At 43.0% G+C, this 17,216-nt stretch overlaps 1 protein-coding gene across 1 annotated transcript in view; it reads left to right on the forward strand.

The window, feature by feature from the left end:
* Window positions 1–17,216, forward strand: part of LOC145407831 (adipokinetic hormone/corazonin-related peptide receptor variant I-like) — a 203,351-nt gene that overhangs the window by 110,200 nt on the left and 75,935 nt on the right. The gene's annotated exons all lie outside the window — the stretch shown is intronic.

Consider the following 17,216-nt stretch of genomic DNA (forward strand, 5'->3'; position numbering starts at 1 on the left):
ATAAAGATTTATATAAGAAAGGCATAAATAGTAATGAAATACCTCGTGAATTGAACAAGTTGTGTATTCCGCTTCAAGTAATTAAGGATGATTTTATTCTTCTGGTAGCTAGTCATGGGAGCCTGGCAGAGTTAAGCATCGCTCTCATATACCTGGCGTAAAATCAAAGCCAGGGCGAGAGGGTTTATCAAAGATACACACAAACAGGATGGTGGAAGGAGAAATTAACCCTTTAGGTCCCAAGGCTCCTGTGTGTGTGTGATTTCGCTTGAAGGGTATATAGCGTACCCCCCTCCGCCTGTTGGCTCATAGTCGCGAAGCTCATAGGGCCGTACACAGGGGTTCTTCCCTTTATTAACTTTTGAAAATTACTAAGTCCGTCCTTTTTAATGGACCCTAGGCATAAATGGGTTAAGCATGGCAATGAACCCCATGCATCAGAGGACGGCTTTTTATACTGTATTCTTGCTACATTCAAGTGATTATATTCAGTTGAGAAAACCTCTTATTATCTGGGCTAATAAAGGCTTTATCAAACGCCTCCAGTTCAGTAAATTTCTACTAATCTAAATAGGTCCGGGGATGGCCAGAATATGGCACACTAACACATGTGCTAGATATGAAGGGTTTTTGAACTGGCTCATCCATCCCTGCATGACAAACAGAACACACGACCACACAGCCAGCATGTCACACACAGTATTTACAGTGATCAGGACTCTCACAATAAGTATAGTTTCTTAGTTCCAGTCTTCCCAGAGAACAAAACATGAGCAGCCATAACTACGTCACACCCAATATGATCGGATCTTGAATTTGGCTTTTTTCTTGGAGGGAACAGTTTTGCGGGCTCCCTACCCTTTCGTTTCTTTTTCCTTGCATTAAAAAATATACGGATACTTGCGCTTTAATCCCCCCGATTCGATGTCATGTTTTATGCTTCTTTTACTCTAACTTGGCCTGAAATTGACATCGTAATCTTGAATGTTGAGTAGCAACAATTTATCAACACTACAATAATTAATTCTTGTCATGAAGCAGTGCTGTGAAAAGGATGCAAAGCCATAGTACTGTCTTACTGGACTACTGAATTGCGTGAAGTAAGCGGCAAATGGATGAAAATCTGGGCCAAGTTAAGGTAAAAGGATTATAGTTATTCTAGGCACTAAGAATATCGAGAAGAAAATACGTGGTAGAATTGAACGCTTTAACTCCTTCAGTCCAGTGACGAATATTTCACTTTAAACTCCGCGTCTCCAATCAAGTCTAAGACGGTTGGACGTGTAGTTATCCCTTCACCACATGAGATGCCCCACAAACTGAATGAAGCTCTCTGAAGATATGAAAAATACAATAAAGAAATACATCAATAGACTAAAGTTGTCAGGATGTAAGTAAGCCCGCCCTGCACTACTGCACAACACATGTACACTACACTCCACCGCCACCACCACCACCACCACCACCACCTCACAGCCAATATTTACAGTGGCCTGAACCTGAACCCCCCCCCCCACCTGAGAATGTAGCAGGTGGACGTAACACAAGGCTGGGTAACTCTGTGGGAGGCTGGGTAACTGTGTGGGGGTCAGGATGGATGTAATGTGCGCGGGGTATGAAACTTTTGTAGTAATATGAACCTAACTTGAACCGAATTCTTAGCGAACGAATGCGACATTTGCAGTGCGTTACATAATTGTTTATCATATCAACTCCCAGAGGTCTGCTTTAAGCAAAATTCATTTATGCAAAGGAAAGAGCGGCTTCCAAAGAAAGATTAAGGAAAAAGCTAAAATCAGATGTGTTCAGTTCAAGCTGCCTGGACACAGTGTGAATAATAGACTGGAAGTCATAGCCATTTGGAAACACATTAAAGAAGGCAGTCGAAGAGCAGACCAGATTAAATGCATGTGAGTTCGTGTGAACTTTTCCACTAGAGAATTTGACAAAAATGAATGGACATTTTGTACCCAAGCAAGCGTTGCTTACCAGCTGTACTGAGGGAAACCTATAGTCAGCTAGTTAAACAGAGTAGAAGTATTGAGAGAGAGAGAGAGAGAGAGAGAGAGAGAGAGAGAGAGAGCGAGAGAGAGAAAGAAAGAAAGACAGACAAACAGACAAACAGAGACAGAGACAGACAGAAAAAGAAAAAAATATTTAGAAAGAAATTATTAAATCTCAGATCGTCAGGATACTTGAAACACCAAACGATTTCATTTACAAGAAGTGATTCAAGGAAGACCGGGAGTGTTCAAAGTTGTCATCAAAATTTACATGGTCGAAGCAACGCTATAATTTTATTCCATCTAACGCCAGTGATTTAATTCAACTGAGATTGTAAATAAGGATCGATTAACCCTCGTAATGGCTAGGAAAAACTCGAATATTTTATAGCATCCAACGCCAGACGATTAAATTCAGCCGAGAGCGAGTCATGTGAGCCTGAAAGTGTTTATCTTCCACAGTGATGCACGAGATTAAAATCATTCTACTGTGAAATGACCGCTTCTTGCTCTTTTCCCTCCCCTCTCCCTTCCGTCTCCTCCTTCCCCTGCCTTCCTCCCTTCCTCTCCATTTCTCTTTTTCTTACCTCTTCCCCATAATTTCCTTCTCTCTCCACGCCTTCCCCTTTTCCCACTCTTCCTCTCCCATCTTTGCACCTCCTCCCTCATTCGTCTTCCCCTCTCACAACCGTTTCATCTCGACCTTCTCTCTTCTCTTTCTTCCTATCAACCCCCTCCTCCTCCTCCTCTTCTCTCCATCTTTTCTTACAACTTCCTTCTGTAGCTTCCTTCCCTCCCATCATCTCCTCGCCTTGTCTTCATCCCTCCATTGGCCACCACTTTCTCTTTCTTTCCTCCCCTCTCCCCCAAGTACCTAGACCTCCTTCCTTTTCCTTCACCTCAGTCACCCTACCCCCATTCTTTCGTTACCGTCCCATCTTATCTCCCCCTTTCTCTCCCATCATCCCAACTCCTCTCCTTGCTTCTCAGCCTCCCTCCCTCCCTCCCTCACCTCTCCTTTCTCCTTCCATTCCTTTCACCCTCTTCTCCTTTACCTCCAGTCCTCCCCGCACTTCCTTCCTTCCTCCCTTCCTCTCCCTCATCTTTCTTGGACTCTCTCCCTACGTTCGCCTCCCCTCCTCTCCTTGTCTGCCTTTCCTTCCCGTTCCTCCTCCCTCCCTTCCTTTACACCTCCCTCCCTCCCCTCTAATCTTCTTTCTCCTCCTTTCCTCCCTTTTTCATACTTTCCTCCACCACCCTCCACCGCCTGTCTCTTCTCGATTTCCTATCTTTCTCTTCCATCTCACCCCAGTTTTTCATCCCTTCCTCTCCCATCACTTCCTCACCTTCCCCACCTCTACTAGTCTCCTTTCCTGCCTCATACCTCCTCTCCTTTCGTCTCTTCTTGATCCCCTCCCTCCCTTCACTCTGCCTTTTCCATCATTCTCCCTCCTTTACACCATCTCTCCTTTCCTCCCTTCCTTCCCATCAGCATCCTTTTTTAACTCCCTCCTTTTCCTTCACCTCGTTCACTGCTCTACCTCCCTTCCACTCACCTCCTCCCGCCATTTTATCTTTTTGCCTCTCTCCTTAGTCTTCCCCTTCCCTTCCTCTCCCTCCCCTCTCTCTTTGTCATCTCCTACCTCCTCACACTTTCTTCCTTATCCTTACCCCTCCCCCTCTCCCTTCTCCACACCTTTTCTTATCTTCCTTTTTCCTTTCTTTCCCATCCCTTCCTCCTTCCTTCCCTCCTCATACTTCTTCCCTGCCTCCTTCTTTCCTTCCCTTTTCCTCTCTCCCTACCTCCATCCTTCCCTTTTCCTCCCTCTCTACCTCCTTCCTTCACTTTTCTTCCCTCCCCCTACCTCTTTCCTTCCTTTTTCCTCCCTTCCTACTTCCTTTTTTCCCCTTCCCTCTCTCCCTCCCTCCTCCCCCCTCCTCAATCAGTCACCTACAGGCCACCCTCATCAAGCCTCCACAACTTGCTGGTGCTGTCCTCGTCACCAACATGAAGTCATCCATTTTCATAGTTCACCACTCAAAAGTAAACCGTTCAGTCATTTTAACATCTGCACCCATGGAGCGTCGTTTGTATTCTAATTACGTTGCGTCCAGGCGGCTTCACTCAGCTAAAAAAAAAAAAAAAAAAAAAAACCCCCCGGGGGGGGGGGCCTGTACTGATTGGAAAGGTTAGATTTAGCCTTTTATTAATTCCCTGACGTCCATGCTACAAACCTAAGTCACTATATTCACAGTTTCTAACTTTTAAGATAAACAATTCATTTTTTTTTTTGCATATCAAGCTGTAAATAATGTAGCGTCTTGTGCCGCCAAGAATAATGCATAAAGAAGGGCAAGGATGGCAGAAGAGAAAGAGGCAGATATATCTATCTATATATGAAGAATGACAGTTTCCAATGTGCCATCAGGTCCATTAAACACCTCTTAGAGCAAGACCTTGGTGCCGCAGCCGCGAGGCGCCACCGAGGCCTCGCTCTAAGAGGTACTGAATCGACCTAATGGTATACTGTACTAACTATATTTATCTGTCTATCTGTCTGTCATATTAGTGATGTCCGAACGAATGTTTTTCAACATTCGCGAATGCAAGTACCAATATGGATTTTCAGTGTTCGTGAATACGAATGCGAATATTCTGTTTGATGACATAGAACCGTGAGTTATTAATTTTTTCCACGAATTAATTTCGCTGTAACGGTTTCAGTCATAGAAAACTGAATGAACAAATTTTGTCAATTTTCTGTGCCACCAGGATGGGGGCCGAGGACCCAGCTCTTACATGCATCCCCCGGGGATATGAGACGCGTCCTGGACGAACTGCGAACGGACCCAGAACAGATCACATCAGGCAGGCATTCTCTCTCTCTCTCTCTCTCTCTCTCTCTCAGAAATTCTTGAGATTTAGAGTACTTTTTCTGATTATTAGCTAAAAATCTGGAGAATACCCACTTTTTAGTGAGGTATTCTGAATATCTGTCATTCGGCAAATAATCTGGAGAAATCCAGACTTTTCTTGGAATCTGGGAGTATTGTATTATGCAGCAAACAGCCCTAGTTAGCTTGACCCAGCTGCTTGGTTGGCAACACTTGCCAAGAACGCTCGTTCAGCTCATGTTTTTAACCCTGATTTTCTGTAAACTTTATAATGAAGTTGTATTATTAATATTCGCAAAATATTCTTAACAACATGGGAACGGAAATGCGAATGCCAATATCGAAAAAATATTCGAATATTTGCGAAAGCGAAGGCGAATATTCTGACCGTCACTAAATTATCTCATCATCATCATCATCAGTCATTGCAAGTCTACTGCTGAACAAAGGCCTCCGCCAGACATTTCCGAGAATTCCTTGACTGAGCCAATCTCTGTCATGTTTTTCCTGCGAACTTCTCGATCTCATCTTTCCACCTTCTGTTTGGCCTATTCCTGCTACGCCTGCAATCTCCTGAAGTCCAGTCAGTCAGCCTTTTGCTCCATCATTTATCTATTTTTCTTGCCACGTGACCGACCTACCTTCATTTGTTTTTTTATAATTCGTCACACCCAGGTAGATCCTTTCCTGTCTCTGCAAGATTTTCCCAACTCTGACCTTTCCATTTCTATTTGAGAACGGATTAGTTGATTTTCCATCGATTTTGTCAGTTTCCAGGTCTCACAACCATATGTCATAGCTGGGATTATACATTCGTTATATACTTTTCGTTTCATTTGCATTGGCAAGCTACATTTCATGATGTTTAAGTGTTTACCGAAAGCATTCATCCAACTGTAATGCGTTTTTTTTTTTTTTTTTTTTTTCCGCTATCATGGTCTTTCGTTAGTTTCAATATTTGCCCCGAGCAACTGTATTCCTCAGTTCTTCAAGATTTTCTTCGATATTCTGATTACGCTTTTTGGTGTACTTGGATTAAACATTACAGTAGTTGTACTCCAGTTCATCTTTAGCCCGGCTTTGAGACTTTCTCTGTTCAGGTCATTTAACATTTCTTGCACTGTCTCTGTTGTTTTTGAGATTAGGACAGTGTCATCTGCAAATCTTAAATGGTTTTGGTGTTCTCTATGTTTACGCCTCTGTTCTCCCAATCTAGCTTGCTGAAAATACTTTCTAAGCGTGCTGTAAATAATATTGGTGAAACTGTATCTCCGTAACACACGCCATTCTCAGTCTTAATTTTTTCCGAGTCTTTACGTACTTTAACTGTAGCATTTCCCTTTTTATATATGTTTTCAAGCAGTTTTACAATGTTCTCATTCACTCCTTGTTCTCGCATTGAATTCATAATTCCTATGTGCTCCACTGAGCCGAAAGCCATTTCTTAATCAACAAATCCTAAGTACAGTGGTATTCTGTAGTTTTCTCAATTAGCTGGATCATTGTGTGTAGATGATCCGTAGTCGAATACATGCTTCGGAATCCTGCCTTTTCACGAGGTTAATTTTCTTTCAGATAATTCTGCTCGTAAGGACCTTAGTGAAGAGTTGGATATATCTGGTAAACTAATGGGTCGATAATTACTAAGATCTTTTGAGTCTCCATGCTTGTAAAATAACTATTGCGTTACACAGTGTTTTAGGAATTTTCTTCTTTATTCGCTTAATAAATAAGTATGAGAGAGAGAGAGAGAGAGAGAGAGAGAGAGAGAGAGAGAGAGAGAATATTGCATTCCTGCACATAAATGTGTGTGTGAGTGTGTGCATGTGGTGGCGTGGGCGGAGAGAGCAGTAAAGCACCTCTCGAGGAAATCTCTCAGCACGTTATTATTATTCACTTTTTTTCTTTATACTTTTCCATCTTTGGCCCAAAACCCTGTACTTCGTTCCTTAAGGTCCATCAGTCCTCCCGCATAGCCTACACCATCACATGTTACCATTTCGACGCTAAAGCCTTCCGTGCTCTGGCTGTCTCTTTCAGGACCGGTATGATGGCATTTGGGAGTTTTTTTCATGATATGTCGGTGAGTCTTGTGAAAAATCAGGAAAGTTTGTCTTTGCGAAATTAAGATAATCAGACTGTACCTTTTCCTAACCAGAGATCGAACTCGCGTCCTTTCAAAGCCCAAATGCTTAAACCTTAACTAGATGTTACGTCCTGCATGTCATAGTTCCCCATGCCTTACTCGTACCTGTTGATGCTGAAAATAGGTGGGCATACAGGTAAGGGTTCGGTCTTGTAGGTGTTTTCTGTGTGGCTTTGGAGGCTTCATAACACCGCATACTTACCTGTGGGGCAACCTATGAGGGCGGTTGCTTACTTGCGGTCGACGGTACTGCTCGATCAGACGGACAACAACAAACTTAGCGATATACGAGTATATGCTCAGTACCCCTCAGCATCCCATTGTATGTCCTTGATGGATTGAATCTCAGTAATAAAAGGATGTAAACTGCGCAGATAAGAATGAATAGAATACGAGAGGGTTCACCACACCACTACAGTGACAGATTTTTCGTTCTCTTCTTGCCGTCCCCAGACGATTTTATTCAGCAAGGAGGGAGACTGTTTTTGAAGAGAAGAGTCTATATACAGTAACGGATGCTTCGTTACAGTAGGCTCGATAAATTTCCATGTAGAGATGCTGTGTAGCCTTCCATGTTATGCAGAACACGACCGTAGACATCCTTTTAGCTGGAAAGGGGAAGGGGTGAGCGTCTGCTGTCGAGTTCAAAGACTTTCTCGACATCCGCAGAGACAACATTTGCCGTCTGTGAGCTCACCAGAATGAACTGTGACAGGCTCTTTGAAGTACCCAGTCCACGTGTGTGACCTAGAGAGAGAGAGAGAGAGAGAGTTACAGATATACAGAATAACACACGGCATTTCTGAAGCTTTTCAAATCTGTGTTAGGCGATCCACGAAAGTCATATGTAATAACTCTCCTTCTGACGTTAGGATTTTATGTATGTGTATAAATGAATGAATGAATATATGTATGTATAAATGTTTGTTTGTATGTATGTATGTGCCAATCTTCCAAACACTGATAGACGCTTTTAATAAAACATTGCCACGTATTTGCGAGAATGTATTTTTAATTTCATTTTTTATATCTCCAGACGATTTTATTCCCCTTAAGAGAGAATTTTCTAACTTTCAGGAGCGTTAGATGTAGCCATAATTACTTTCCCGAGACATCAAAAACCTTAGTGTAACAATAATTAATTGCCCGAGACATGAAAAGTCTTAGTATAGCCATAATTAATTGCCCGAGACATGACAAGTCTCAGTGTAGCCATATTTTATTGCCCAAGACTTGAGAAGTCTTGCTAAGCTGAGTAAAATCGCCTGGTGATAGCAAAGATAAAGTGAAGTATTTAAGTGTAATTGTGGTAAATTGGTTAAGGCAGAATTCGATGACAGTCGTCATTGGTCGTTTCACTCCAAAATGTCGTCCTTAAAGGGCACGAAATCTTGCGTGGTTAGCATGAATGAGGTCATGAAAGCGTCGTCGGCTTGAAGGGGTTACGTAAGAAACATATCAGCGTAGTAAAGAGGTCAAGGTAGAAGAGGTGGAGGCTGGATGGAGCTGACACACATCATTCGCAGGTGGGCGTCAGAAACTCGTGGTCCTCGGCACACCTCAACTATTTATTTCCTTTTTTGAGAAATTCTGCTCTGATATAAGATTTTGATTTGCAGATGGAGGAAAACTTTGGCTCGAGGATGACATATATTCTCTTTTTACCTTCTGAAGATTTTATTCGGCTTTATTAGATACTTTTTTTTCGAAATGGAGGAAACTGATATATAAATGTTTAACTTTTCTACCAGTGGAGTCGAAATATCTAAATAAAAGCGTCTGGTATATGCTAGAAAAAATAAAAGAGCAGTCCTCAGGCTTCTGGTATTAATATGATATGGAAGCGTGGACACCTGTGCTTACACCAGGTCAAGGTTATACGAAATGTATGATCGTGTTACGGCCTTTGAAGAGGCGATGTGTGTCACGCCGAGGCAGGTTATTAAGCGACTGACGGTATGTGATGAGGCGAGGTTGGCAATGAGAGAGAGAGAGAGAGTGTGTGTGTGTTGCCTAAGTGCAGCAACAAAGTGGCCTGAGATATCATTAAATATTAACCTATAGTGAATACAAGCCAGATGTCCACCCATAAAATAGTCAGCATTATTTTTTCTGTCTTCTAGTTTTTAAAATTTCATGAAAAGCAAAACAAAACGAGAAATTTACGTCCCCTTATCACACATTCCCTTTCCTTTCCCCTCTACCTTTTCTCCTAATTCTTTTCTTCTCTAGTATGATATTCTCCATTCATCTCCTGTTCAACCCTCCCTCTAAAGCTTCCTTCCTATGCTCTCCACTCCTCCGTATTATCCATAAGTAATTTCTAGACTGATCCTATTATTGTGAGACAAGGCCTACGTATCATATCCACTTTAGCGATTTAATTATCACACGACACCTATATATTCTCTCAGATCCTGTGAATCTGTATATCCTTTAATCTCTGGTATTTTCTTGCGTGGCCAAATTTCTTACAAACACTTCAGGTTGCTTCGCGTCCGGTCAGGTCCCGTGAGGTTTAAGTCTTAAATTTTTCCCATACAAGCGTGGCAGGGAGGGAGTAAATGGGTAGGGTTGTCTGAGAGGATTGGGCCGGATTGACTAGGGAGGTGGTGAGGGGTGGGGCAAGGAGCGACGAATGTACCCAGTGAAAAGGAAAGGTATATGATGGGCGAGGTTTGTGGGCGAAAGAAAATTTGTTTTGCATATTCGATGTGAGGGTAAAATAAGGTTGGGGGTAAAGAATAGTGGACAGTACCAGTTCTCTCTCTCTCTCTCTCTCTCTCTCTCTCTCTCTCTCTCTCTCGCTGTTCTGCCCTTCCTACCATTTATTTTCCCCTATTCTGTTTCTATTTTGTCTCAATATTCTTGCCTCTTTCCCTTCTCACATCCTATCCTTCACTCCGCCCTTCCCCATCCTCCCACCTGCAATTTTACTCAGCCTTCAGTTCCCATATTTATAACCATAAACTCCCTCTTCTTTCCTCATTTCTCTACACCTTTACCTCCCCTCAACCTTCCACCCATTCACATTTCTTCCTAGTCTTTCCTACCTCCCCTCTCCCACTCTTTCTCCTTACTCCTTCATCTCCTACTCATTGCCTCCAATCATCTTTCTTCCTCATCGCCTCTCCTTTCTTTCCCTACCATCTTCCTCTTCCTCTTTTCTTCCTCTTCCTCTCTTCTTCCTCTTCCTCATTTCTTCCATTTCCTCTCGTCCTCTTCCTCTCTTCTTCCTCATGCTTTTTTCTTCCTCTTCCTCTTCTTTTTCCTCTTCCTCTTTTCCTCCTCATCCTTTCTTCTTCCTCCTCCTCTCTTCTTTCTCCTCCTCACTTCTTCCTCCCAACATCCTGTCAGTTTCCGATTTACCTCACCTTCCCAGGAAACATTTATTTTCTCAGTCATGCCATTATATTTAGGTTACCACACAGTTCTCTCTCTCTCTCTCTCTCTCTCTGTATTGAAGTGTGTGTGTGTGTGTGTGTGTGTGTGTGTGTGTGTGTGTGTGTGCCTACATGGGATCTTATGCAGTTACGTACAAGGCTTCTGTAAAATGAATTCCGGAAGTTGAATGTAACAGAGAGAGAGAGCGTGTGTGTGTGTGTGTGTGTGTGTGTGTGTGTGTGTGTGTGTGTGTGTGTGTGTGTGTGTGTGTGTGTCTGTGTGTTAGACAAAATCCAGCTGTCAGCGTTAGAACCAAACAGTACTTAAGTTAGGACTAAAGGATATTAACTCTTTCAGTATTCTAACATACACTGAAATCTTATGCTTGCCAAATGAAAGCTTTCTTACATGACAGTAGAGTTAGCTTCAATATAAAAGAATTAATAAAGGCCGTATCTAACTCTTACAGTTTGAAAAATCCTCCCAAACTTTAACAAAATTCTTAGCAGCAAAAAGTAAATAAATAAGTAAACAATATAAAGGTAAAATTTCGAGGTAGGATTCATGGTGTTTTTTTTTTTTTTTTTTGTCTATTATTTTTTTTTTTTTTTCAAAGATTCACCTGATTTGTATTTTATTTCGGCAGACCTCAGATGATTTTTATTCTCTTCCATCCGATAATGAAATATTTCCATTACCTTTGCTGTCTTCAGAAAATTATGTACAGTTTGCGAACCTGAAATGTAGGCTATTACCTTTATCCCCTTCACTGCTATACTCTTTTTACTTCGGCATGGCCAAAAACTCCCGTCTCTGTCTCTCTATACCAAGTGTTGAGTTTTAGCGATTATCAACAGCAGTACAAGATGATAGTAACAAAGGAGTGCTATGAAAAGGATGCAGAGTCAAGCAGTGCCTTTTCCACCACTGATCCAGGTGAAATATGCTGCTCAAGGACGAAAAACTGGGCCATGTTAAGGTGAAGGACTGTAGTTGGTTCTCTTAAGCTGCATAAAATCGTCTGGAGAGAGCAAGAATATACCATTACGCCGAAGAGAAACCTAGCTCACCAAAAACGTTTAAAGTATCAAAAATAAACGTTTGACCGACAGTAATAACGTTAATATTTCCTGGGTTTATGGCGAACGTTTTTCTTGGGCTCACAGAAACTCGCCGTAGTTATAAGTTAAAAGGTTAGAACCGAAGGACACCAAGGTTAGGAACATTGGACAGCAAGAATAGGACCGAAGGACACCAAAATCAGCACTGAAGGATACTGAGGTTAGGACCGGAGGATGTCAAGGTTAGTAATGAAGGATGCTGGGATAAGGACCGCAGGATACCAAGATTAGTACTGAAGGATAATTAAGACCAATGGATGCCTAGTTTAGAGTTGAAGAATGCCAAGGTTAAGATCAAATGATACAAGGTTAGGACTGAAGGATGCTAAGGATAGGAAGGAAGGATAGCAGGGCAAGTCCTAAGGATGCCCTTAAGTCCAGAAGATACTAAAGTTAAGACCAAGAAATGCTAAGATCAGGACTGAACTATACCGAGGAGTTCAGAATGCCAGGGTTAGTGCCAAAGGATGTCGACATTAGAAGAAAATGATGTCGACGTTAGAAGAAAATGATGACAAGGTGAGGGTTGAAAGTTACAGAGGTTAGTTAGGAAGGATGTGGCTTTCTCGGAGAAGTTAGGTTAAGCCAGGTTCTGTTAGGCTTGGTTTGTGTAATATTCTTTTTTTGTGCATGTAAAATTAACGAGGTTCTATACTTTAGCCCCGTCGATGAACATTTTTCTTTAATTCGTACTTTTGCTAAAGGGTTCTGTTAAACGAGAGGCTTTTCCATCTGCGAGGGTTCTATAATTCCTTCATTAACTCTTTCACCACAAAAGGTCCCCCCTAATAAAAAATAAAAAAAATCATGGCAGTAGCAGTTCTGTCTATCTGTCTATCTATCTATCTGTCTGTCTGTGTATCTATCTATCTATCTATCTCCGTGGTCAGACGCCTTAATCTCGTATGGGGTGGCCACAAACAAATCACCTCCCTGTCCCCCTGTCCCCTGCCATTTTGTTGCCCCCCTCCACAACTTACACTCCCCTCTCTCACATACCTATCTACTTCATCCCTCCATCTCATCCTCGGTCTCCCCCACCCTCTGCCTTCCCGTCCACCTCACCCATATACTCACTCCTGGTTAGTGTCTCACTCTCCATCCTCTCCACATGGCCAAACCACTTCAGCGTACTTCTCCTAGCGCTTTCTGTCACATCCACTTCCACGCCACAACGCTCAAGAATTAAATGTAAAAAATATCTTCAGATTCACAGAGCAAAATTCAGTAAAAAATGAAGACTCTTTCTCGTCTAACCACTGTAAAATCGACTAGTGGTTGACTTTATTTTATACTATTTTTTCACGAGGAAAATTCAGACATTCCAAAGACTATCTGTCTATCTATTGCCAGACGTCTCAATCCCGTTCGGGGTGGCCACAAACAAATCGCCTCCACGTCGCCCTGTCCCCCGCCATTTCACTGCCCCGCTCCCAACTCACACCCCCCTCTCTCAAAGACAATTCGAGATATTTTTCAGCCATCCGACTTTTATGGAATTTCTCTCATCTGAATAAAAGGGTCTAGCAATAGATTTAGTGAAGTAAATTGATGATACCACAGAAGTGAAAGGTTTAACGGACCGTAATTCAGAGGATTTGAGGACAGAACTGGTCTTCAAATCCTCTGACTGGATCTAATTTTGAAAAGATTTGTGAGAAGGAGGAGGAGGAGGAGAAGGAGGAGGAGGAGGAGGAGGAGGAGGAGGAGGAGGAGGGGGAGGAAGAAGAAGAGGAAGAGGAAGAATGGGAAGAGGAGGAGGAGGAAGAGGAGGTGGAAGAGTGGAGGAGGAGAAGGAATAAAAAGAAGAAGAGGAAGTCGAGGACAGAAGGAGGAATAAAAATAGAAGAGGAGGAAGTGGAAGAGACAGGAGAGCAAAAATGGAAAAGGAGAAGGAGACAAAGGAAGAGGAGAAGGCTTAGACTACTGCCTGTCACCTACACGAGGGTCAGTAAAGCAGAAAACGTGACCTAAGTTCCAGTCTTCCCACCAGGTATGACCCTTAGTAGTGGGTGTTAATCAAGCCACAGGTGAGGTGTTGAGTGACAAGGATAAGGGCGAATCAGACGGAAAAGGTCATATGAAGTGACATAAATTAACTACGGAATCTATCTATCTGTATCTGTTTTTCTTTCTATCTATCTGTCTATCTATCTATCTGTTTATGTCTGTCTATCTGCCCATCCATCTTTCTAACCATCAATGTCTGTCACCTTGTCTACCTGTCTATCTATCTATCTAACATTATTGCCAGACACCTTAATCCTGTAAGGGGTAGCCACAGACAGATCGCCTCCACGTCTACCTGTCCTCTGCAATTTGTCTGCCTTCTCTCCAGCTCACACACACTCCCATATCTCTCCACCTCATCCCTACATCTCATCCTTGGTCTCCCCCGCCAACTCACACACATCCACACTTCTAGTCAGCCTCTCATTTTCCATCCTCTCAAAATGGCCTTCGCTTGTGTTTTTTCTCCCTTTATTCCCCGCTGGTTAACTATACACCTTCTCGAATTGATTCATTGTATTTGTGGGGCGTGATGCAGGTACACGGTCAACGAATCTGCTGGTTTTTGTGTCTGGAATTATTCACTTCGTTTATAATAAAGAAGATAAAGGATAAAAGGAGGGTGGAAGTGTGTTTTGGAAGAAGAGGTTGTTACTGAACAGGGACAAAAACGCCGGGAGGTCCTTTTGTGGAAGCCAGACACAGCAGGATCAGGTATCAGGCAGTATATACCGTATTTACCATCGTCATTATTTTTCGTGTAGAGCTGTTTAAATTTAGTAAAAGAGTATGAGAGAAAGTGCTGGGGACATTCTCTCTCTCTCTCTCTCTCTCTCTCTCTCTCTCTCTCTCTCTCTCTCTCTCTCTCTCTCTCTCTCTCTCTCTATGCTGACATTTCACATTCTACCGTTCCTCTTCGCGTTTTCTTTTCCTCCTGCCTCCCAAGACTTCAGTCAGCGTTATCATACATTAGCTTTTACCACCAAACTTTATTCTTCACAAATATTGTAAATTTTTGTAACTTTCTCCTCCTTAATTCGGTTTCATTATTTTCCTTTTATCATTTTCTTTCAGTTCTTCCCATGTTTTATCCATCTTTTCGTTTTGGACGCACTCTTAAGGTCGACCAAATGTTTTCCGTGTCCCTAACTGTGTCACTCACCCACTCACACTCACGCCCACTCACTCGGTTACCTGTTACTGAATTACTGTACCGATTTGAAGTATGGAGTCCTTCCCTTAAACCCTCTGTTAGAATAACGAAATTTTGCCCACTGACAGACCTCCTTCCTGGTCGGGTTTTGGGCAGGGTGGGACCCCCAAGGGTCGTCCCTCTCGGGGGTAGTTCTCAGAAGCCCCACCCAGGGCCATTATGCACGGCTATAGTATATTTTTTCCTTTTTGTTTTTAGCTAAGAACACAAAATCTTGCACAGTGATAGACCTTCGCTTGAACCAGGTATCAAACAGAATGGGATCCCAAGGGTCGTTCCCCACTGAGGGAGGACCCAGGGAATCCACGCTACAGGTGTTATGAACTGATGTAGTATTTAATAGTGCAACACGAAACCTTGCATGGCGGTAGACCTTCACCTAGACCTGGTTTTAGGCAGACTGGGACTCCTCTGCCCCCAGCATGGTCCGTTCCCCAGGGAGACTCTTTTTTTTTTTCTTTTTTTTTTTTTTTCTTTTTTTCTTTTTTTTTTTTTGAGGGTGTTCCTAGAAACACGAAAATTTGTATATTTAGATCTCCACCTGGACCAGGTTGTAGCCAGCGGTGGAACCACCGAGGGTCGCCCCTCCCCCGTAAATAATTACCTTTTACCATCTCATATTTACAAGGACGTTGTGGATATCAAAATTGTCATTTATTCTGTTTCTTTCCTGGTCCACATGTTTGAGCTTTGTTTTTTTCTTCTTTGTTCTTCCAGTTTTCTGTGCATTCTTTCATCTCTTCATTTATCTTATTTTCCTCTAGTTTCTTTATAACTTTCCATCCTTTATCAACCCTTCACCAGATCCTTCCACTGATCCAACTCCTCCACTTCTCAATTTTCTCTCTCTCTCCACTAACCAATGGCACCTGTCCTCCTTTCCATACCTTAACCTGCCCCCAGTTCCTTTTCTTCCTACAGTCTGCCCATCTTTCCCCCTCTGCCTTTAGCCTCCACTGAACTTATTTCTCCACCCATCCATTTAACCTTTCCATCTCTCTCTCTCTCTCTCTCTCTCTCTCTCTCTCTCTCTCTCTCTCTCTCTCTCTCTCTCTCTCTCTCTCTCTCTCTCTCTCTCTCTCTCTCTCTCTCTCTCTCTCTCTCTCTCTCTCTCTCTCTCTCTCTCTCTCTCTCTCTCTCTCTCACCTCACAATTACCAACTTTTCTATCTATCTATCTATCTATAGAGGAGTTTGGAAGGGTGTGTGAAAGGAGGAATTTGAAAGTAAATGAGAATAAGAGTAAAGTGATGAAGTGTACGAGGTTGATAGATGGTAGGGGGATGAATATAGTTTTGAATGGTGAGTTGCTTGAGGAGGTAGATTGTTTTAAATATCTAGGGTCACATGTTGCTGTGGATGGAAGAATAGATGCAGAAGTGAAGTTTAGAATAAATGAAGTAGGAAAGGTGCTGGGAGGAATGAAAAAAGTGTTTAAATGTCGTTCGCTTAGAATGGATGTAAAGAGAAGGCTGTATGAGGGTGTTGTGGTACCGACTGCATTATATGGGGCTGAAACATGGAATATGGGTGTAGCAGAGAGGAAAAGTTTGAATGTAATGGAGATGAGGTGTCTGAGGAGTATGTGTGGAGTGACGCGTATGGATCGGGTGCGAAATGATGAAGTGCGAAGGAGAACTGGAGTTGTTCAGGAGATGGCTGGTAGAGTTGAGCAGAGGGTGTTGCGATGGTTTGGGCATATGGAGAGAATGGATAATGAGCGATTGGTGAAAAAGATAACTAGATCTGATGTGAGAGGTGTAAGGCTGAGAGGAAGACCACGAATAGGATGGATGGATAGTGTGAAGAGAGCCCTGGATGCGAGAGGGATGTCTGTCGAGCAAGGAAGAGTGGCTGTGCGTGACAGAAATAAATGGAGAGAAATTGTGAATAAATAAGTGATGACGCAGCCCTGAGGGGATATTCTCCCGCATTTGGTCTGATCAGCTAGTCAGGTCAGGTGCGGGTAAGGGGATGGGTATGTTATGATGTGGCAGGGGTAAACCAGCTCTGCTGTCGGGCCCTGCTGCGGATGTCACTGATTGCATTGCGCAGTTGACCCTTGTGCGGTGTGGTGCGGTGAGGATCTGTCCGTTCTCCCCTTTGGGGCTAAGATGTGAATGAATGTGTTTAAATGGATGAGTAAATGGAGAGTGTGTCGTCCTGTCTCGGCTACCTCCCTTTCCTTGGGGGAAGCAGCCTAGGTATATAGATAGATAGACTATCTATCTATAGCCCGACGCCCTAATCCCGCAAAGAGTGGCCGCAGACAAAACGCCTCCAGGTCACTCTGTCACCCACCATTTGACTCCCCTCCCCCCAACTCACCCCCCCTCCCTCATATACCTCTCAACTCCATCCCTCCACCTCATCCTCGGTCTACCCCTCCCTCTCCCTCCCTCCACCTCACCTACATACACCTCACCTACCCCCTGGGGGTAGGGG

This window comes from Coenobita brevimanus, chromosome 74 (genome assembly GCF_032717465.1).
Source record: "Coenobita brevimanus isolate Jiangsu-jjx chromosome 74, ASM3271746v2, whole genome shotgun sequence".
In the NCBI taxonomy this organism is placed as follows: Eukaryota; Metazoa; Arthropoda; class Malacostraca; order Decapoda; family Coenobitidae; genus Coenobita; species Coenobita brevimanus.